Source organism: Odocoileus virginianus, chromosome 24 (assembly GCF_023699985.2).
Source record: "Odocoileus virginianus isolate 20LAN1187 ecotype Illinois chromosome 24, Ovbor_1.2, whole genome shotgun sequence".
Taxonomy (NCBI): domain Eukaryota; kingdom Metazoa; phylum Chordata; class Mammalia; order Artiodactyla; family Cervidae; genus Odocoileus; species Odocoileus virginianus.
Genome location: NC_069697.1, coordinates 41,472,782 through 41,495,507, shown reverse-complemented (window position 1 = coordinate 41,495,507; position 22,726 = coordinate 41,472,782). Strand labels below are relative to the sequence as shown.

Sequence of the window (22,726 nt, the reverse complement as noted above, 5' to 3'; positions counted from 1 at the left end):
ATTGTCCACAGTTTGCTGTGATCCACATAGTCAGAGGCTTTGGCATCATCAATAAAGCAGATTTTTTCCTGTAACTCTTGCTTTTTTGATGACCCAGTGGATGTTGGCAATTTGATCTCTGGTTCCTCTGCTTTTTCTAAACCCAGCTTGAACATCTGGAAGTTCACTGTTCATGGACTGTTGAAGCCTGGCTTGGAGAATTTTGCGTATTACTTTACTAGCGTGTAAGATGAGTGCAGTTGTGCAGTATTTGAACATTCTTTGGCATTGCCTTTCTTTGGGGTTGGAATGAAAACTGACCTTTCCCAGTCCTGTGGCCACTGCTGACTTTTCCAAATTTGCTGGTATATTGAGTGTAGCACTTTCACAGCACCATCTTTTAGGATTTGAAATAGCTCAACTGGAATTCCATCACCACTGCTAGCTTTCTTTGTAGTGATACTTTCTAAGGCTCACTTGACTTCACATTCCAGGATGTCTGGCTCTATGTGAGTGATCACACCATCGTGGTTATCTGGGTTGTGAAGGTCTTTTTTGTATAGTGTTTCTGTGTATATAAACTTAAAGACATATTAAAATCACAGGTAATAAACACTCAAAATTCATCATTTCCTATTTATTTTACTATCTTTTACTATAACCTGTGCTCGTCAAGTCATTTGTGTCTATTGTAATGTGTGGGGAGAATAGTTTTTATTGGCATAATACTGTGCATCTCTTTCTACATCCATATTCAGTAGTAACATCACGATGGTTTCTTAAAACTGGCTGTGACAGATAATATGGCCAATAATATTGTAATAATTTTGTATGGAGACAGATATTTATTAGGCTTATTGTAGTGATTATTTCATAATGTATGCCAATGTCAAATCACTATGTGGCACACCTGAAACTAATATAACATTGTACACAACTATTTCAATTATATATATATATATAATTTTTTAAAGACTGGCTGTGACAGAAGCATGTATATCATGGGAATCAAAACACAAAACAAATCAGAGCTTTGGATAGGAAAAGGGAAGAAAGAGGCTGTTAAACATATACTAGCACACCTCTGGTGAGTGTCCCCATTACAGAGTTTGAGGCTTGAAGAGTATAATATTCATGGTTGTGAAAAGAATAAAGGATTTTGTGACTGCAGCTTGCAAATTTCTAAACCTAGCATATAGCAGTCTTCATGATCTGACCCCAACCTTCCTGCACAGGTTTAGCCCAGATCCTCTATTTTCTGGCCTCAACCATCATATAACACATTAGGTTTTCTCATGCCTCCATTTATTCAGCAGTTACTGAGCTCCTACTGAATACTGGGCACTGTGCTCTGGATTGAGGGTTCAGGAATGTAAAGAATCCTTCCTGCCCTCAGGGAGCTCACAGTTTAGGAAAGAAAGGGAAGCAACAAATATGCAGACACGTGTAAGAGGGCATGGCAAGCACCATGACGAGGACAGGCATGAGCACATGCTTGGTGGGAACACAGGATATGCACCCACGAGCAACGGCAGCAAGGAAAGCTTCCTGGAAGACATGACAGTCGAGCTGCATCTTCATGAGGCAATATGCTTTAGTGATTAAGCGCGTGGCTTCCTGAGTTGAATTTCTTGGGTTCAAATCCAGCTCCACTAGATTACCAGCTGGATAACCTTGAAGAAATTGCCTAACCTCTCTAAATCTCAGTTTTGTCATCTACAAAACCAGACTCCTCCGTCACAGGGTTTTTGTGAGGATTAAATGTAATCATAAATGTAAGGCATTTAGTGTAAAGTTGATGATACAGAAATGCTTCTACAACATTTGTCTTTACATTAAGTATTAGCCAAGTGAAGAAGGGAGTGAGGCATGCTTCTGGTAGAGAAAATGGTGCATGCAAAAACCTAGAGGCATAAAAAATTATGACGTTTCCTCAAATGCTTTTTTTAAAATACAGCTGTTACCCAAAGCAACAGCAAAGTGGGAATTTACCATCTTTTTTAAAAATGGTTGTTTCTGTAACTTTCTATAGCTACCACTCCAGTTGTATGACCCAGGAATCATCTTACACTCCTTCCTTCCACCCACTCCATGTTCATTCAGCCACCAAGTCCTGTAGGCAAGTGCTCCTCAGCCACTGAAGACCGTAAAGTATTTTGAATAGAGTCATGACAAAATATATTATTGGGTTTTTGAAAGATGGGTCTGGAAACAGTATGATGGATGCATTGGGAAGGAGAAGAGACAAATGAGCCTAATGAGACAAATGAGTTTGGAATCTACTGTAGCAACCCCAGCAAAAAGATGGAGGAGAGTTGGAGAGAAGACTGGTTCCACAGACATGAAAGAGGTTGAAGTGTGAGAACTTTGTTGAGCAATAGGAGTGGGGAAGATAATTTCCAGATTTTTGTCTTGGTTCACTGGGGCCAACCATTGATAAGAAGAATAAGAGTAAGGAGTGGGTTTTGGAGGGAAATAACACACGCACTCCTTCCTTGCTGCTCAGTAGCAAATTCAAAGCTTCACACTTTTCTCAAGTCTCATAGGAGAACCCAACAGAGAATCTCACTTGTTTATCCTTCAGGGAAAAAGCAGTCACCAAGCAAGAATCTCTCCATTTCCTTATTCCCACTGACTAACTCTTCTGTATCTTCCTTCACGCCCCAGTGGAAGAGGCTGCCCCCTCAGGTCTCACCCAACCCTGCGCCCTCGGACAGCAGCCCCAGTGAGAGTCTCTCCTCAGAACCTCTTCCCTCCCTCATTAACTCTTTCCCACAGCACATAGCTTTCAAATGTTCTCAAATCCTCTTCTACCTTTTTGCTTATTCCTTGCTTTTCTTTCTGTCTTCTTCTTCGTCTTTTTAAAATTATTTATTTCTTTGCTGGGCCAGATCTTAGTTGCCCCACTCAGGATCTTCAGTCTTCACTGATGCATGTGAAGTCTTAATGATGGCATGTAGGATCTAGCTTCCTGGCCGGGGATCGAACCCCAGATCCCCCCAGAACAGAGTCTTAGCCACTGGACCACCAGGAAAGTTCCTATTCCTGGCTTTACTTTAACCTCTTTTCTCTAAGATAAATCACCACTGCTAACTTCAAGTTACATTTACAATACATTATCATTGTTAAAACTCAAAAATACACAGAATATGAAGGAGAAATCATTTGTAATTTCACTATCCAGAAATAGTTCTTGCTAATGGACTGGTATATTTCTTTCTTTCTAGTAATTTTTCCATGCATATATCCAAGTTTGCATAAATGTCTACTTTATAAATATGTTCACTTCAAATTGTACATGTTTTGCCATGTTATTAAATTTTTCTTCCATAAACATTATGTTAAATGATATATAAAGCATCTATTATCTGGCCCAAATGTATTTAATTACCTCTCACTTGAATTTTTTTTAATTTTTCTAGTAATTTGTTAACATAAATAGCACCAAGTATTATAAACATCTTTATTCACATTTCAGATTGTTTCCTTAGAATAAATCTGTAAAAGTGGGACTCTTATGTCAGAGTATAAACATCTTTCAAGATTTTGATACATAGTTCCAAATTACTTTCCAGAAAGCTTGTACTAAAATACATTCCTATTCACTCTGCTTTTGTTAGATTTATTATCATTTTCTTTTAAAAAGAATTTTTTTCACTTAATGATCAAAAATGAGATCTGATTTTGTTCTGCACTTCTTCAATTAAAACTGTTGATCACTGAACCGTTCACTTAAAAATGATTAAGATGATAAATATTATGTGTATTTTACCACAATTTAAAAAATTGAAAAAAAGTAAGGTTAGGCTTTTTAATATTTATTAATTTCTACTTTCCCTTTGGTGAAATATGTATTCTTGTCCTTTGTCCATTTAACTATTGGACTCAATAGTTTTCTTATTGATTCTTATGAGTCCTTAATACAGTAAAGGCATTAAATCTCTCCCTGTCAAATTTATTGAAACTATTTTACCCTATTAGTTTTTCTTCATGTAAGTTTGTTTATGAGCTTGAATGTTTATGGAGGAGAGGGTAGTATAAATTTATTATATTCAAATCTTTTAGTGATTTCCTTTGGGTTTTCTTCCATTTCTATTATGCTCAAAAAGTTCTTTACTAGCCAGACATCAAGTAATCATTCATCTGCATGATTTTATTACAGATATTGTTCTCCAGTCCTAGGTGTAAAACAAAATGAAAACATTCATTCTCTATCTCAAGGAACTCCCCTAGCCAATGAAGGAGACAGACATATACACAGGTAAATACAAACATGTGAAAGATTGGCAAAGGAGTGTCCACCCTACTTAACGAGGTTCACGACTAGGTCAGGGGGCCAAATCTGCCTAAAGCAATTCATCTTGTGATTTTACCATCAATTAATTTTGGACCATGTAACACATGCACAAAATTGTGCTATTTCTAGAAATATATGAAATAGGAATATGATTGCCCATTCCAACTAATCAGCGCCTTCTTCCTGGCTCAGGAGGTTTTTAAAGCAATGACTCATAAAATATTTCCCAGGCAACCGTCCATCCAGTTTCTTCCCACAAGTCTGAATTTGTCAGCCTGTCTCAATTTTGCCTAAGAAATTAAATCTTCATTTTAGTTTTATTAGCACTTTTACTGGTTTGCTGTTTTTAAAAGAAAACTTGCAAATTATAATGAAAATAAACAAGAAATGAAAAGTCTACAATGGTGATGATTTTTAGTAAATGACCATTAGTAAAGGTTTCCAGAAATTAATCAGAACAGATAGGTGTGGCAACCACTTGTGAAGGAAGCCTTCATAGAAATGCTTAGAGTTCTAGGAAATATTGAGTCTCATACATTGCTAACAGGAGTACAACCCTGCCATAGGATAATTTTTTTCAATATGAGTTAAGAAGCTTACAGGGGTTTTAATTTTTGAAATAATAATTCCATTTCTTTAAAACTATTTTAAAGAAATCAGAGATGTATATATTATTATAGTGATATGTATTATGGCAAATATTCTAAACAGCCTCAGAAATAAAGGAAAAGATTAGGTGAATTATTAATAGAGCTGTACTACAGAAAACTACATAACCATTCAAAAAATGGTTTCCTTTGGGTTTTCTTCCATTGAAGAAACAAAATTTTTTATGTTTTTAAAAATTCTTATGTACAATGACATAAGAATATGCTTTGGATAGTGCAAGATGAAAAAAATCAGGTTACAAAAACTATGTATGCTGATTCCAATTTAGATATAAAAGAGACTGAAAGAAAATACACCAAAATAGTTTTCTCTGGCTAGTGTGATTACAGATGGTCTTCACATTCTGGATATTCAAAATTTTCTACAATAAACTAAGTTCTACAGGGGGAATGAGCTATTTTCTATAAATGTTTGCCCTGTGCAGTAAAAAGTCAACCCTTGTGATTGGCTCTGAGAAGGCCTATTTCCACCCACACCATTTCCAGAAAAGGGGAAATGTTTAGAGGTCTGGAGCATACTGAATGCTTCTATGGAAAGGATAAAAAAAAGACATGCTCCACACTTTACCTGAGAGATGTTCCATATTCATCTCTGTTCCCACCCAGGTCTTACAACATTCTCTATAAAGACCCATCACTTCTTACAGAAAACAACAAAAATAGAACAATGCATTGAGTGTCCACAATATGCCAGGTAATTTTACATGCATTATCTTATTTGATCCTCATAGATACCTAAAATATTGACTTTGAATATGTCCAGGCGTTATAGATATATTAAGTATTAGAGCCAAGATATGAAATCTAGGCCACTGACTCCAAGTCAAGAGCTTATCACAACTGCCTCTTTTACCTGCACCTGCATATCTGAAGTATTTATACATATAGTCCAAAAAGTGTCCATGCGGTTTCAACTATTTGTCAGCTTAGAGAAATGAGACATTTGTATTTTTCACTAATCTGTTCAGTATGTGATTATTTATATGTTGTATATAAATATTGGCTATTTGTGTTTTATTTGAGCTCTGGTCCCCATTATCATCAATACCAAAAAACAAGTTCCAAACTTTTTCATGAAGAACAGATATATGGTTCTTCTCAAACAACAAGCCTTCCCTAACATTTTTAAAGGATTTGTAAAAAGAAAAACTGAGTTACAGATTGTGTCTTTAAATTTGTCTTTCCAGATTCACTTCTTTAAATCACTTTCCAAGTAACTAGAGATATGTGTTTATCTTTCTGGCAATCCTTTTGTACTTACCATCCCTCCCCAGCCCCCCATGCTTCCTGCCACACCAAAGAAATCAATCTCTCTCATCTCAATTAATCCTAGACTAAAACCAATTTGAAATTTTCGTTCAACATTCACCAAGATAGTTTTCTAAGACTGGCCCAGTTCTGCTTTGATCATTTACCATTTCTCTTATTAGTAATGTATATGTTCTAAATTATTTCACACTTGTGCATATATCATCTTGTGTTTGTTCTCCTTCATCTTTTTTCTACCTATTTACATTATACATTTCTCAGGAATCATGACTACTTATTTTTTCTCTTAAATCACCCCACACGCTTTCTTACATTTCTTTATTTGATATGTACATAATAGGTGTCCAATAAATGCTTCTTAATCAAATGTTCCCAGCTTACTCCTATTCACCTACAAACCCATATTCCCAAGAAAATCAACAGAATGGAAAATAAACAGGCAAAGAATAAAACATCACACTTTGAATTAGCATATAAGCCTATGCTCTCTTTCACTTTACTAGGTACTCTTAGGCTGGGGAGAAGAAGTTTGGTATGTCTCCTAGCTTTTTTAGGAATTTCAGAATTGATGGCCAATTTCAGGGTCTGTCATTGTGACTGAGTTATCAGTGGAAATATTATGAAAGTTCAACTAATTACATTAGTTTTTTTCTGAAAAAAATTAGTAATGTGCAAAAATATCACCATGTATTAATCTAGCCCTAAAGCTGCTGAAGTTTTCATAGTAAAAAAAAAAACTTATCTGAAAAAAAAAAAACTTATCTGAGGTAAAAGCTTTTATATATAAGAATTTCTAATAACTAAATGTAAGACCTTATTCAAATCATTTAACCACTTGAGTAGCAACTGCTTCTTCTACACAATAGGGATAATAATACACTCCACACCTTACGTGGATGGTTGTAAGGATCCTATGAGATAATGCACATTATAAACTCAGCTGAAATATACAAACATGAACTTACTTTTTTAATGCAGAGTTCCCCATATGCTCTTTCAGTTATGATTTTAATATTTCTAATTATTTGTGAGGTTGATGGATATGCTCCCCATTAATGAGTGACAACACTTTCTTGTCTTCATTAGGACCATTTCCATCTCCTTGCTTCCTGCTGGCTTTATTGAATGATAATCATCACAAACCACATGCTCTTTAAAAATAGACCTGTTTCAGCCACTGGTTATCACAGTCTGATCCTTTTATTCTTCGAATGCAGACTGTCCCCTCAGGTATAGTAAAAGAGCTGTATTCAATTAAAATCCTTGCACAGTCTTAAGTGGACAGAAAAATAAGTCCATTTTAACTATGCAAAATAAACTGTGTTCCTTAAACAAGTTTTCATTCATTTTTATCATACACCATCACTTTCTCTATCAACACTTTGCTTTTAAAAAAAAACTTTTCTTTTTTAATTGGTTCTGGCAAAATTCCAAATATACACTCTTCCAAAGGCTTAATTATTTGACATTGCTGCTGCTGCTGCTGCTGCTAAGTCACTTCATACAATTCCCAAAATATCCCTAAGTAGTTAGAGGAAATGGAAGAGGGGAAAAGGTGTGGAAAACATTAGAGGTAATATGGTGCCTTGAACACATGCTTCCAGCTGTCTCCCTCCTATTATCTTACAGAAACAATCCAGGAAATAAAAATACATCTATGTGAGCAAACCTACATCATCAGTGGGAACGGAACTGGGGCAAAGGTACAAACATTTACTAGCAACATTGAAGACAATCTCCTAGACATGGGGCAGACTAATATGCGCGGAAGAAGGAACCCTTGTGAACCCTCTTACACTGTTGGTGGGAATGCAAATTAGTACAGCCACTATGGAAAACAGTGTGGAGATTTCTTAAAAAGCTGGAAATAGAACTGCCATATGACCCAGCAATCCCACTTCTGGGCATACACACTGAGGAAACCAGATCTGAAAGAGCCACATGCACCCCAATGTTCATCGCAGCACTGTTTATAATAGCCAGGACATGGAAGCAACCCAGATGCCCATCAGCAGACGAATGGATGAGGAAGCTGTGGTACATATACACCATGGAATATTACTCAGCCATTAAAAAGAATTCATTTGAATCACTTCTAATGAGATGGATGAAACTGGAGCCCATTATACAGAGCGAAGTAAGCCAGAAAGATAAAGACCATTACAGTATACTAACACATATATATGGACTTTAGAAAGATGGTAACGATAACCCTATATGCAAAACAGAAAAAGAGACTCAGATGTATGGAACAGACTTGTGGACTCTGGGAGAAGGCGAGGGTGGGATGTTTCAGGAGAACAGCATTGAAACATGTGTATTATCTAGGGTGAAACAGATCACCAGCCCAGGTTGGGTGCATGAGACAAGTGCTCGGGCCTGGTGCACTGGGAAGACCCAGAGGGATCGGGTGGAGAGGGAGGTGGGAGGGGGGATCGGGATGGGGAATACATGTAAATCCATGGCTAATTCATTTCAATGTATGACAAAAACCACTGCAATGATGTAAAGTAATTAGCCTCCAAAAAAAAAAAAAAAAAGAAGGAACCCTTGTGTCCAGAGGGGCTTAAGAACAGGTGATCCCAGCAGGCACTTAATACTAATTCCTCACAAGGAGGGACTAAGACTGAAGGCAAGACTAGAAAAGTCAGGGGCATTCAAGAAAGCCACTACAGAGACTCCTAGGAAAGGACTGGTCCGAGAGAGTATACAGCTGGGCTTGCTCTGGACACAGACATGTGCATTTTTTTAACCCAAATATACACTCTGCTTTGGATATCTTCCCATAATGTATAGATCTACTGCACTATTTCTAATTTTTCAGTCACACTACTGTATAGCTGTATCACATCTGTGTATACTGCTGAAAGAATAGTTAACTAAATTCCAAAAAGTAAATTGCTAATCTAAAAGTGTGTGAATTTCATTTTGATTAATACTGCCAAACCGCCTTCCTTAAAACATCAAAGCCACCTATTTTGCACCACCAAAGTATGTGTCAATATCTACAAATCCTTACCAATTACCATATTTTAATTCTTTAGTTTTCATGTTATCTCCATTTCACAATCTTAAAAAAAAATTCTTTTTAGCCACTCTAAAGGGCAAAAGGTGACATTTCACGTTCTTTTATTTTTCTTTTCTTGATTGACTCATGAGGTTGAGCATATTTTCACACATTTGTAAACCACTGTATTTCTTCCTCTGTGAAATTTCTACTTCTTTCCTTTTGCTTATTATTCTCTTGGGGTTTTGTTTCTTTGGTTTCTTTTTTTCTTTTTTGGTTTATAAGCAAGAGAGTAGTTAAGAGAACAGAAGCTGGAGCCAACCCAACCAGATTCAAATCCCATCTCTGACCCTTAGCAGATGCGTGACTCTGGAGAAGTTAATTAAGCTCTCTGTACTTCTTCCCTCATCTATAAAACAATGATGCTAGAACCTATCCCATAGGGCTACTGTGGGATTCTGAATGGCTTAAAATTAAAAAGCACTTAGAAGAATGCCAGACACAGAGAGAAATGCCTGATAAATGTTAGCAATCTATAGGACTTTTGACCAGGACTGTCAGGAATCATTTATCTGCAGTGATTATTTTCTTCCACTCTACCGCTACTCTTATTCATTTTGTTTTGTTTTAATCTGTCTTAAAGTGTGCTGTTTTCATTTTTATAGAGTTAAATCTGTCAATCTTTTCTTTACAGAAAAAGATTCTTTTTTAATTGAAGTATATTTGATTTACAATGTGGTGTTAATTTCTGCTGTGCAGCAAAGTGATTCATTTATACATACATGTACCTACTTTTGCATATTCTTTTCCATTATGATTTATCACAGGATATTGAATATGGCTCTACTGTACTATACAGTACAATACTATATAGTCCTAATAGATTATACAGTAGGACCTTGTTGTTTATTCAGTCTATATATAATACTTTACATTTGTTAGCCACAACCTCCCAATCCATCTTGCCAAGCCCCCTTGGAAACCTATCTCTGTGAATCTGTTAGAAAATGATTCTAGTATCATGCTCAAAAAAGTAATTTTCACTCCAGGATTTTATAAAGGCTTCTCCCACATGTCCTTCCAGTGATTTTATAATTTTATTTTTTTTTACATTGGGCTCTTTAATCAATTTGAAACTTGTTTTTATAAGCTGGGTAAGATAAGACGAACTTTACTCTTTTCTTTATGGATAGCCAATTGTCCTGCTCCCCTTCTACTTACTAATTTGAAATACTCAGTACATCGAAGTTTCAACTGGGATTGCATTATTTTCATATCACCTTGGAGAGGATTGGTGATTTTATAATATGAGTTGTCCTATCTTAGGACATAGTAGTTTCCCTGTTTATTCCAACCTTTCCTTGTGTCCTTGGTTAAAGTTTTGTGGGTTTCCTTTATAAATCTTACCCATTTCTTGCTCATATATTCTTAAACACTTCTTTAATTTACCAGTTGAGTTTACTAATGTAATGAATTACATTAATATATTTTCCAGTGTTGAATCATCTTAATTGACTACAGGGTTCCATTTGATGATTTCTTATGAAATATGCCAAACATACAAAAAAGTATTACATATATTTAATTTATATTATGCTGTGCTGGGCTTAGTTGCTCAGTCGTATCTGATTCTTTGCGACCCCATGGACTGTAGCCCACCAGTCTCTTCTGTCCATGGGGATTCTCCAGGCAAGAACACTAGAATGGATTGCCATGTCCTCCTCCGGTGGGTCTTCCCAATCCAGGGATCAAACCCAGGTCTCCCACATTGCAGGCAGATTCTTTACCATCTGAGCCACCAGGGAAGCCCATAAACACTGAAGTGCGTAGCCTATCCCTTCTCTAGGGGAATCTTCCAGATCCAGGGATCGAACCAGGCTCTCCTGCATCGCAGATGGATTCTTTACCAGCTGAGCTACCAGGGAAGCCCATGTTATACTTACATCTTATATTTAATTAACAGTTAATATAGTATAAATTAAACACCTCTGTATTATTCACCATTAATCTTTATCAAGTCTAACATTTTGCTACACTTAAGTAACTGGAGGGAGGATAGAAATTCATCAGTACAGGCCCTTAGGCACTTCCCTTGCTCCCTACTGAGATATAGCCATTATCCTGAGTTATAGGTTTATCATTAGCATGGACATGTTTATAACATTGATTATGAAGACCTCACCAACAATATGAAGCACTATGCAGTATTTTTCAACCTGCATATAAAATGTATGATACTATATTATCATTCTGCAACTTGGTTTTGCTTTGTTTTTTGACTCAAAAAAATTTATAATTATTGATGTCCGTAGTTTTAGTTTACTTATTTTGATAGTATAGTATTCCAGTTTATGAATATATTACACTTTCATTTGTTCATTCTTATGCTGATAGACATTTAGGGTATTGCCAATGTTTTCCTATTATACACGGGGCTATGATGAAAACTCTGTGCACATTCATAGATTTTCCTTCGAGCTGTACTACCCACTACATTAGCCACTCCTCTAAACAGCTTGTTCATATCTTTGCCCATTTTTCTAGTAGATTTGTTGGTCTTTTATTTGTACTCATAGGAGTACTTTGTATAGCTAGAATATAAATCTTATATGAGTTGTACATGATATAAACATTTTCTCCCATTCTGAACTTTTCTATCAACTTTGATTATGGTGCCTTTTGTTAAGCAAAGTTCTTTTAATTTTATCAATCTTTGCCTTTATGCTAGAGGCTTTTGATTGTGTTATTCAACAAATTCTTCCCTATCCCAAGGTCAAAAACATATTTTGTACATTTTCTCCTAAAATGTCCTGAAATATTAATGGCTTTCATATTTAGGTCTTAAATCCCCCCCTAGAATTAACACTTTAGTCTATGGTATGATAATTTTCCCTTCTATGTGGATAGCCATCTGTTCCATGACAATAATTTGAGTAGTTCTGTTCCCAATTATCTGTAATGTCACATGCTATACCTCTATATGCATATGGCTCTTTTCTATGCTTTCTATTGTTACATATATGTATAGTGGGTCCTCTATATTTGTAAGTTTCATAGACAGGGAATAAACCAACCATAAATTTAAAATATTTGGGAAAAAATTCCAGAATGTTCCAAAAAGCAAAACCTGAATTTGTCATGTATCAGCAGTTATTTAAATGGTATTTACATTATATTCAGTATTATAAGTAATCTACAGATGATTTAAAGTACACAGGAGGATGTGTATACATTATGCACAAATGCTATGCCATTTTATATAAATCACTTGCACATCTGTGAATTTTGGTATTGGGGACATTCTAGAACCAATCTCCCATGGATACTGAGGGATGACTCTATTTGTATATCTTTGCACAAATATGATATGATTTTAGTTGCCTTAGGTTTATAGTAGCTCAGACGATAAAGAATCTGCCTGCAATGCAGGAGACCTGGGTTCAATCCCTGGGTTGGGAAGATCCCTTGGAGAAGGGAATGGCTACCCACTCCAGTATTCTTGCCTGTTGAGTCCCATGGACAAAACAGACTGGCTAGCTACAGTCCATGGGATCACAGAGTTAGACACGATTGAGTGACTAACATTTTCACTTTTCCAGGTTTATAGCAAGCTTTGATATGTGGTGGTATAAGTTCCCCAAATTATTCTTCAATATTTGGCTTATTCTTCAATATTTGGCTTCAATATTCTTCAATATTCAATAAGGGCTAAATAACTTTCTAATGAATTTTAGTATCAGTTTGACAAGTTCCACAGACAGCACTGAATTTGTAGATTGATTTGGAGAAAATGACATAATTATAATATTCAATCTTCCTTCTCACAAAAATGGTATATAGTCATATTTATTCAGATCTTCTTTAATGTGATTCAGTGATGTTCTATTTCCTCTATAAAGCATTAAGTTTATTTTGTTAGATTTATTCAAACATACCTTATTATTTTGTTACCATTATGTATTATATATATTTTTCTACTAATTTTCTAAATAATAATTACCAATATAGGAATGCAATTCTGTCTTACAAACCTGCTAAATTTTTCAATGGTCTTTAAATTCTCTATAGACAATCACATCCTTTGCAAATAAATTTTTATCTTCCTTTTCAATATCTTAATTCTTTTCTTTTTCTTAATGCATTTGTTACGACTACCAATATAACACTAAATAGAAGTGCCAAAGGCCTCTTGGTCTTGCTGTTAACTTGAATAAGAATGAATACCTCCAAATTTTCACCACTAAAATGATGTAAACTATTGTCAGGATTTTAAATTTTTCCTTCTATTTGTAATTTTCCAACAGTCTGGATATGTGAGTGGGTGAGTGTATAAATGAGCTCTGAATTTCATCAAATGCTCATTATACACCTACTGAGATGGTGATCAGAAAGACAGGAATAACAAGAAACTTATTACTGTATACCCTTCTGTACTTGAATTTTTATCAGGACTTCCATTTCCAGTATTAGGGAAGGCTAAATAACTGGAACAATCCTTCAACCGAAAATACTAGATAAAATATTAGTAAAATCTCCCCCCCCCAAAAAAAAATTAGTAAAATCTTAAAAGCATCAAAGGAATGTTAAGAAGAAATTATGAAGACGGGAACCCAGAGTGAATAGGACACTGAGGGCACTTGCCAAGCCCAGTCTATTTCAGCCTTGGTTTCCATGGCCTCAGGAAATGTGGAGGAACAGAAGACAAAGCCCTGAGCCTGCACGGGGAATCAAATAGAATACTCATTTCCCAGAGGACTGGTAAAAGGATGAACCTCTGGTGTAAGAATAAATCAAAAATAAGTCCCACAATTCCTGCCCTAGAGAAAGCAAGAATAAAGGAAAGGAAGTCCCCTGATGAGTTGTAATGACAAGCCAGCCCTCATGAGGATTTACAAATTCACACAATCTGGATGATCCAAGAAAAAGCAAAGAACTGAGAATGGTCCCAGGCACACAACCAAAGCAAACATAAATCTACACTGGACCAGCTCACCATCATCCAGGGCCTCAAAGAATGCTCACAAATAATTTTCTAAAGAAAATGAGCAGCTCACAGTCATGCAGGAGACAAAGAACTAAAGCAAAAACCAGCAGAAATAACAAAAAACAGAAAAAGAGTGGCAAAACCTCCGATACAAGAATTATCAGACACAGATTACATAATGACTATGATTACGCTATTAAACTCAAGCATGAACATAAATCCAAATAATATTTCAGAAATTATACAAAATAACCAAGCAAAACTTTTTAAAAGAATCAAATAGAACCTCAAAAGCTGGCAACTACAATCACTGTCATTAAAAACTAAATGGATGGTTTTAACAGCATGTTCAGCTGAGTTCAGTTCAGTCACTCAGTCGTGCCTGATTCCTTGCAACCCCATGAATCGCAGCACGCCAGGCCTCCCTGTCCATCACCAACTCCCAGAGTTTACTCAAACTCACGTCCATCAAGTCGGTGATGCCATCCAGCCATCTCATCCTCTGTTGTCCCCTTCTCCTCCTGCCCCCAATCTCTCCCAGCATCAGGGTCTTTTCCAATGAGTCAATTCTTCGCATGAGGTGGCCAAAGTACTGGAGTTTCAGCTTCAACATCAGTCCTTCCAATGAACACCCAGGACTGATCTTTAGGATGGACTGGTTGGATCTCCTTTCAGTCCAAGGGACTCTCAAGAGTCTTCTCCAACACCACAGTTCAAAAGCATCAATTTTTCGGCGCTCAACTTTCTTCACAGTCCAACTCTCACATCCGTACATGACTACTGGAAAAACCATAGCCTTGACTAGACGGACCTTTGTTGGCAAAGTAAAGTCTCTGCTTTTTAATATGCTATCTAGGTTGGTCATAACTTTCCTTCCAAGGAGTAAGCGTCTTTTAATTTCATGGCTGCAGTCACCATCTGCAGTGATTTTGGAGCCCCCCAAAAATAAAGTCTGACAGTGTTTCCACTGTTTCCCCATCTATTTCCCATGAAGTGATGGGACCAGATGCCATGATCTTACTTTTCTGAATGTTAAGCTTTAAGCCAACTTTTTCACTCTCCTCTTTCACTTTCATCAAGAAGCTTTTTAGTTCCTCTTCTCTTTCTGCCATAAGGGTGGTATCATCTGCATATCTGAGGTTATTGATATTTCTCCTGGCAATCTTGATTCCAGCTTGTGCTTCTTCCAGCCCACCATTTCTCATGATGTACTCTGCATATAAGTTAAATAAGCAGGGTGACAATACACAGCCTTGACATACTCCTTCCCCTATTTGGAACCAGTCTGTTGTTCCATGTCCGCTTCTAACTGTTGCTTCCTGACCGGCATACAGGTTTCTCAAGAGGCAGGTCAAGTGATCTGGTATTCCCATCTCTTGAAGAATTTTCCACAGTTTATTGTGATCCACACAAAGGCTTTGGCATAGTCAATAAAGCAGAAATAGATGTTTTTCTGGAACTCTCTTGCTTTTTCGATGATCCAGTGGATGTTGGCAATTTGATCTCTGGTTCCCCTGTCTTTTCTAAAACCAGCTTGAACATCTGGAATTTCACGGTTCACATATTGCTGAAGCCTGGCTTGGAGAATTTTGAGTATTACGGCACAGCTAAGAAAGAACTGGTAAAAACTGAAGTAGAGTCACAGATGTAGAAAACAAACTTATGGCTACCAGGGGATAAGGGTGGGGAGAGGGGAGGGATAAACTGGGTGTTTGGGACTGACATATATACACTATTATATATGAAATAGATAATAATAACCTGCTGTATAGCACAGGGAACTCTACTCAATACTCTGTAATGGCCTTTATGGAAAATAATCTAAAAAAAAAAAGTGGATATTCATATATGTATAACTGATTCACTTTGCCGTACACTTGAAATTAACAGTGTTGTGAATTAACTATGCTTCAATAAAAGTTTTTTTTTTAAAAAAGGCATTTTTGAAATGAAGGATAGATCAGAATAACTTGTCTAGAAAGAAGCACAAAGAGGCAGAGATGTAACATATGAAAGAAAGGTTAAAAGACACTGAAGATGAGAAAGCAACATGCCTCTAAATCAGAGGTCCAGAAGGAGAAAAGAGTGAGAACGAGACAATATCTGAAGACGTAACAAGATGAGAATTTTCCCAAGTGAAGGATCCTAACCACAAATTCAAGAAGCGAATTACAAAGAGGGATGAATTTTGAACTTTGTGAATGTATTACATATTTGAAAAACTTTGTAATTTAAACACCTTTTTGAAAAACAAACAACTTTGGGAAGAGAGGGGCAAGAGACTACAAAGAGTCTACAAAGTAGATTGCATGTTGTTATGAACTACTTTGATTAAATTTCCCTTTGTGAATTAACTTGTACATCAGAAAGTATACTGAAAATAAATTTTTAAAAAGTCCATCTAATTATTTAGCATTTTAATATATGAAAAATACTTATCCAAATTTCCCTTAAATCTAGAAGTTAAACGTTATTGAAGTACATATTATGGAATGAAGTATTGGTTAAGGAATCTAGCCTACTGAGTAGTTTTTTAACTGAAATTTTGGTTCAATCACAGAAACATAAATTGAATCAGAAACCTGAACTAAAATGAACCCAGAATCAAAAACTCAAAATGAACTACACTAATCTGCAGAAAATACACAAAGGGAACCCAAGCCAAATATGGTAATAATTTTTACAGAACGAAAATTCTCTCAGAAAATCATTTTCTTGCGCCTGTTTTTTCTCTTTCTGATGTATTTTTAATACTTTTAGATAAAATATTATCTAACAAGATAATGTGTCCTTAAGAATTACCGGTTGGATATTTAATACACTGGTCATTCCTCTCTTCTCTTCAGACACCCTTAGCCAACCCTGTCTGAGTGACAAGCTGAAAATCAAGCATTAAAGCAAACCAAGCCTTAAAAGGAACTCCAGAGAAGCCAGGAAAACACAGTGAGAAAAACCAAGAAAGAAGCTACAAGTCCCTGGCTCTGTTCTGAGGTGGAAAAGGTTCTGAAAGAGGAAAAGAATAAGAAAGCTAATCTCTATTTTGCTTTTTCATTTAAAACTTTCTCTCCCTTTCCTCCTGATCTTTTCCCTCTTTCTTCTCTCTTTTTTACAGAGCATCTTTTTTTCTTACACTTCTTTTGTTTTTTATTTCCATATCTTTGTATTCTGTGTTTTCTGTTATTATCCCTCTCATTAGAGGATGTTTATAATCTTATGAAACAGATTTGACAATATTTACTTATTTGCTTTATGCAACATGATGATATATTTTGTTCAAATACATGGGGAGAAATGATATTTACACACTTTCCAGGACTTTTTGTTAAATATTATTTCCAATTTTGCACTACTCCATAATTTGTAAAACACTTTTTAGTGCACATTAGTAACCAATTCAAAATTGGTGGAGGATTTTAAGATAACGCTAATAGTTTTCACTATGTTAGATTTTTCCCCAATTATTTCCCCTCCAGTATTTATGCTCTTTTGTAGTCCCTGATCTGTTGTATAAGGGCTGGTTTGTGTGACTTGTTGAACATGGTGGAAATGGTGTGTGACTTCTAGGGCTAGGTGATTTTAAAAAACATAGCAATTTCCACATTGCTTACTTGGATCACTTGCTCTGCGGGAAGTCAACTACATGTTGCACAGACACTCAAGCAGTCCTATGGAGTAGTACACAGCTTGAGGAACTGAGGTTTCCTGTCAACAGCCAGCACATATTTGCCGACTATGTGAGTGAACCATCTTGGAAGCAGAGCCTCCCGTCCCTGTTATGCCTTCAGATGATTGCAGCCCTGGTCAACATCTTGACTGAGAACTAAGGAAAACACCCTTCCAGCAAAACATTCAACTAAGCTGCTCCTAATGCCTCGCAGAAACTGTGAGAGATAAATGCCCATCATTATTTTAAACCACTGAATTTTGTGGTGATTCGTTATGCAGAAATAGATAACTAAAATGATTACAGTATTCTTTCAGACACAAAACCAAAATAATTTGTGTGTAGATAAACTCTTGAAAACAGTTCTTTATCTCCTCCACCAGTAATAAATACTCACCAATTCCAGAAAGGAAATTTTTAAAAGTTCCTGGAACTTTCTTTTATGCATTTAGCTTAATTCAGGAGTACTTTGATATTCTTTTTTTTTTTTTCATTTATTTTTATTAGTTGGAGGCTAATTACTTCACAACATTTCAGTGGGTTTTGTCATACATTGACATGAATCAGCCATGGAGAAATAGAAAAAATAGTATACATAGAAGAAAATTTAAACTTCTTTGTCTAATGAGCCTAGTTACATTAAAAAAAAAATCCCCTGTGACAATGTATCACAAGTAAGATCATCCAAAAAATGTTCAACTCTTTCAAAACAATGAGTCTGCATTTTGAAATACAATCAGCCCTCTGTATCTATGGACTTTCAGAACTTGAACATCTGCAGATTTTGGTAATCACAGGAGTAGGGGATCCTGGAAACAATCCCCCACAATCAAGGGCCAAGGGGCCACTGTATATTCTTTTAATTATCCGTAATATGTAACCAAAGAACATTTTTGGTGTTTGCTCTCATTTCAAAGAAATTTATACATTCCCTGTTCAAAATTATATTTTCTCTTTTTACAAATTATATTTTCAAATAAATTTTACATCAAAAGTAATATTAAATATTACTAAATCTCATAGTCATTATTATCCAACTTCCACTACTGAACTTTTTTAATTTAAAAAAAGTGAACCCAAGCTTCTAGTAACACAAGAACATAATCTAACACTGCTATTAGCTTAAAAGCAAAAACTGAACATCAAAATATCCCTCTATTTGAAAACTGAACTCTATCTACAGTTATATCACTTAATTGTACCTCTAGATACTTTGAGTGCAGAGCAACCATAATTCTGATTTTTTTTCTTGCAAAGTATCCTGGTGGGTATAATGTGATGATCATTTACATGATCTAAGATTAGGATGATAATCAAAAAGAATTAGATCAAAATACCAGTCATTGAATCCTTCAGTATGTCTTTATAATAATAATCACACTGTATTTGTGGTGGCATATGAGGATTCTGATAATCTCTACAGATTAGATGCTGAGTGAAATTCATTAAATGATTCAACAGATACTTTATCAAGCTCTGATTACATGCCAGGCATTATCCTGGAGCTTGAGAAACAGAAATGAATAGTGTCAGTTCCCTGCTTTCATGGTCTTCACATTACAATGGTTGGCAGACAGACTAAAAACAGATTAAAAATTAAATGAACAGGATAGCTCTCGGTGGTGATAAGTATCCTGAAGAAAATCCAAAGAGTGATGTGCAGGGTAAAACTTTGTAAACGATGGTCAGAGAAGGCATTTCTCAGGAGATGATGCAATCTTAAAGTTTGAGTCCAGTCATTCCATTTGGAAGAAATAATGACACTGGATCATTTCTTTAGGTGATATACTACTATTATTTTTATATCCCAAAAGTGCTAAGACACACTGAGGGAGTGAGTGAAAGTCACACAGTCATGTCTGACTCTGACTCTTGGCAACCCCACGGGCTATACAATCCATGGAATTCTCCAAAGCAGAATACTGTTATGGGTAGCCCTTCCCTTCTCCAGGGGATCTCCCCAACCCAGGGGTCGAGCCCAGGTCTCCCACATTGCAGGTGGATTCTTTGCCACCTGAGTCACAAGGGAAGCCCAAGAATACTGAAGTGGTAGCCTATCCCTTCTCCAGGGGATCTTCCCCACACAGGAATTGAACCGGGGTCTCCTGCATTGCAGGCGGATTCTTTACCAACTGAGCTATCAGGGAAGCCCTAAGACACACTGAGCCAAGATCAAATGTATTTTTGACCATTGGTTTATACTGTGGTCCTCTAGATCTGATCCTAGAACAGATATGATGGTCTTGTACAAAGGTACCAATTTGTTGGTACATCTTCACCTGCATCTTAGCAACGTGGGTAATAAAAAAATTCCCTGGGACTATCAGATACCCAATTTATCTGGTTCTGAATTTACCTCTCATTCTCCAGTATTTTGAATTGATTTTGAAAAACTGGTGGTGTTGGACATTTATGAAATGTAAGGCTGGGACCTTAAATTTCTTTGATATTCTACTAAAAGCATTATTTTCCTTCTGCCAGCCTCTTAAATTAGCATTATTTTGAAGTCTAGCCAGTTCAAAGACTGCAAAATCAGCTACGATTTTTAATGTTTACTGCATCACATTTCCACATACCTCTCCACGAAGTAGCTTAAGACACACAGTTGCTTCCCGTCAGTGACGACGGTATCACAAAGTAGTGATTCTGCCCATAAGGTAGCTGGTTTAACCAAGGTGCCATGAGGAGCTCTCTAATCCCTTCAGAGATTCCAAAAAAACTGTCTAAATCTGTGAGCATCTAAAAAATTCCTAACACTTATTCTGAGAGGTTGTTCTTCGCCTCCACTCTTGGGTCCACGCAAGTTAACTCTTGGTCTACTCAGCTGCTCTAGACACAAGCCCAGCCCTTACCTTATACATGTTTCTATTTTTTAAAAAGACTTGCATCAAATATTTAATCAGTTTAGTCATTTCAGCGAAGCTGCGTCCGGGAGGGAGGCAGGGAAGAGTCACGTGAGCAGAGGCGAGCGACTCTCCGCCCTCGGCGGCTGCGGCCCCGCCCCTGTCTCTTCTGACGCCGAGCTGGGAAGTTTTGCCAAATTGCTCCCTTTGTCTCAGAAACATTCCGCCCACACCCTAGCCCCTGCGGGGCTCTCTCCTACTCTCCCAGCTCTTATCAGGGTATTTTTCAAAGTAAATCCATTTCCCTTTCTTGGAGGATTCCTGGTGCCAACTATTAATAAAATAACCTTCCATTTGTTACACGTGATGCACCACTTTCCATCCTGGGGCCGCTTGGGACGGACAGCAGGAGGTCCCGTGTACTTTAGAGCTTGGTAAGCCTGACTTTGACCCAAAATAAAGAAGTTTAAAAACAAAGTGGAGCCACCGGGAGCGCTGCGTAGAGGGGAGGAACTAACAAGTGGTTTTCTACATTTGCTCAAAGGGGAGGCTGCTGATCTGTGAAGTTTGTCACCGCCGGCTTCCAAAACTGAGTATATAAAAAGAGCAGATCTTTTCACTTTCTATAGGGTTGTATTTTGGCGCAAACTGTGACCACTCATAATGAGCTTTTGATGCATTTCAAGTTGCTTAGTGTAATCATAGGGTTTTGCATTTTCTGATCCTCCCCTCTTAATTGAGGGATTGCCACACACCAGATGACATCACGAATTCCTTAGTTTCATTAGAAACAGCCCCTGCTCTGTCGCTTAGGTTAGGTTGTGAGAATTGCTTTTCTAAAGGAAATACATTTATCTGAAAACCACAGAAAGTTTCTAAATATAGGGTAGCTTTCAGAAACAGCAGTAGCTGGTGCCTTCAGGATACTTTATTTATATGGTTAATGAAATTTTATTCCTTTGACAAGTAAATGTAAGTGAAGGAAAAACTCAGTTTTTATGGAAACATTTCATGGGGCTCTTCCTTTTCACATCATTACATGTCCCTTGGCTCAGTTGATAATGGACATGTAACTGCTTCATGCAATTGAATGGAGTATAATTTTCAGTTAATTTGGGGGTGTGATTATTATTCAAATATTTATGTATAATTATTATAAACAAATACCCATAGAATTAATTTATCTGGACCTATATATCCATGTTCAAGCCTCCCTCTATTCTTTCTTGACCCCTGCTTGGTAATCTCTTTTTTGACTCACTTTAATCTTGTTTTACCATCACAGTGCTTCTTAATAAGACAGTTCTTGCTATCTTTCTGTAATGAAATGCTGTTCATGGAGCTTGATCTGTACAACCTAAATGATTTTTGCAGTCAGTACCACAGAATTATTTGTCTCAGACAGACAGTGAATGATTGTCCTGTTTCTTAAGCAGTTCTCCTTTGCAAATACCCAATTTACAAAGCTTTTCAAAGGTATTAATAATAATAGCAATGAGCATCCTAATCAATTTTCCTCTGTCTCTGACCATCTCATGGAAAAGCAGGTGACAAGAATGTAACCCAGAAGAAACAGAAATGACTGTTTTCTCAGCAAAGCTGTTTAGAACATCGTCTGGTTTCCACAACTGCGAATCTTTTCATATGCCCAGGACCCCTACCAGCTCTGTAAAAATCAGGCTCCCAGGGAAGACCACAGAACAGTAGGATCCAATCTGTCTAAGTGCATGTTCAAAAAAATAAGGTGACGTTTAGATGTGAAGGATATGCTTTTGAGAAATACACCATGAATTTAAAAGCATTCAAATCCTCTTTCTAACACGGGACAATACCTGCAAGGAGAACATGCAGATTATAACAGGCGTATTTTCAGGAAGCTGGAGGGCTAATTGCAACACACAGTCTTGTTAAATGTGGATTCCATTCACATTGTGGATGTGACAGTCTATGGGTATCCTGAGTATGACAAGAGAAGTAAAACAGTTCTTTCCCTCAAGAAAGGAATATCCTCCCAG

At 36.6% G+C, this 22,726-nt stretch overlaps 1 long non-coding RNA gene across 1 annotated transcript in view; it reads right to left on the bottom strand.

Annotated features, from left to right (window-relative positions):
• Window positions 1-20,815, bottom strand: part of LOC139030858 (uncharacterized) — a 34,846-nt gene extending 14,031 nt beyond the window's left edge. The window contains exon 1 of the long non-coding RNA XR_011483292.1: window positions 20,721-20,815. This is a non-coding gene — a long non-coding RNA (uncharacterized lncRNA). The remainder of the gene's footprint in view (window positions 1-20,720) is intronic.
• Between the last annotated feature and the right edge of the window lie 1,911 nt (window positions 20,816-22,726).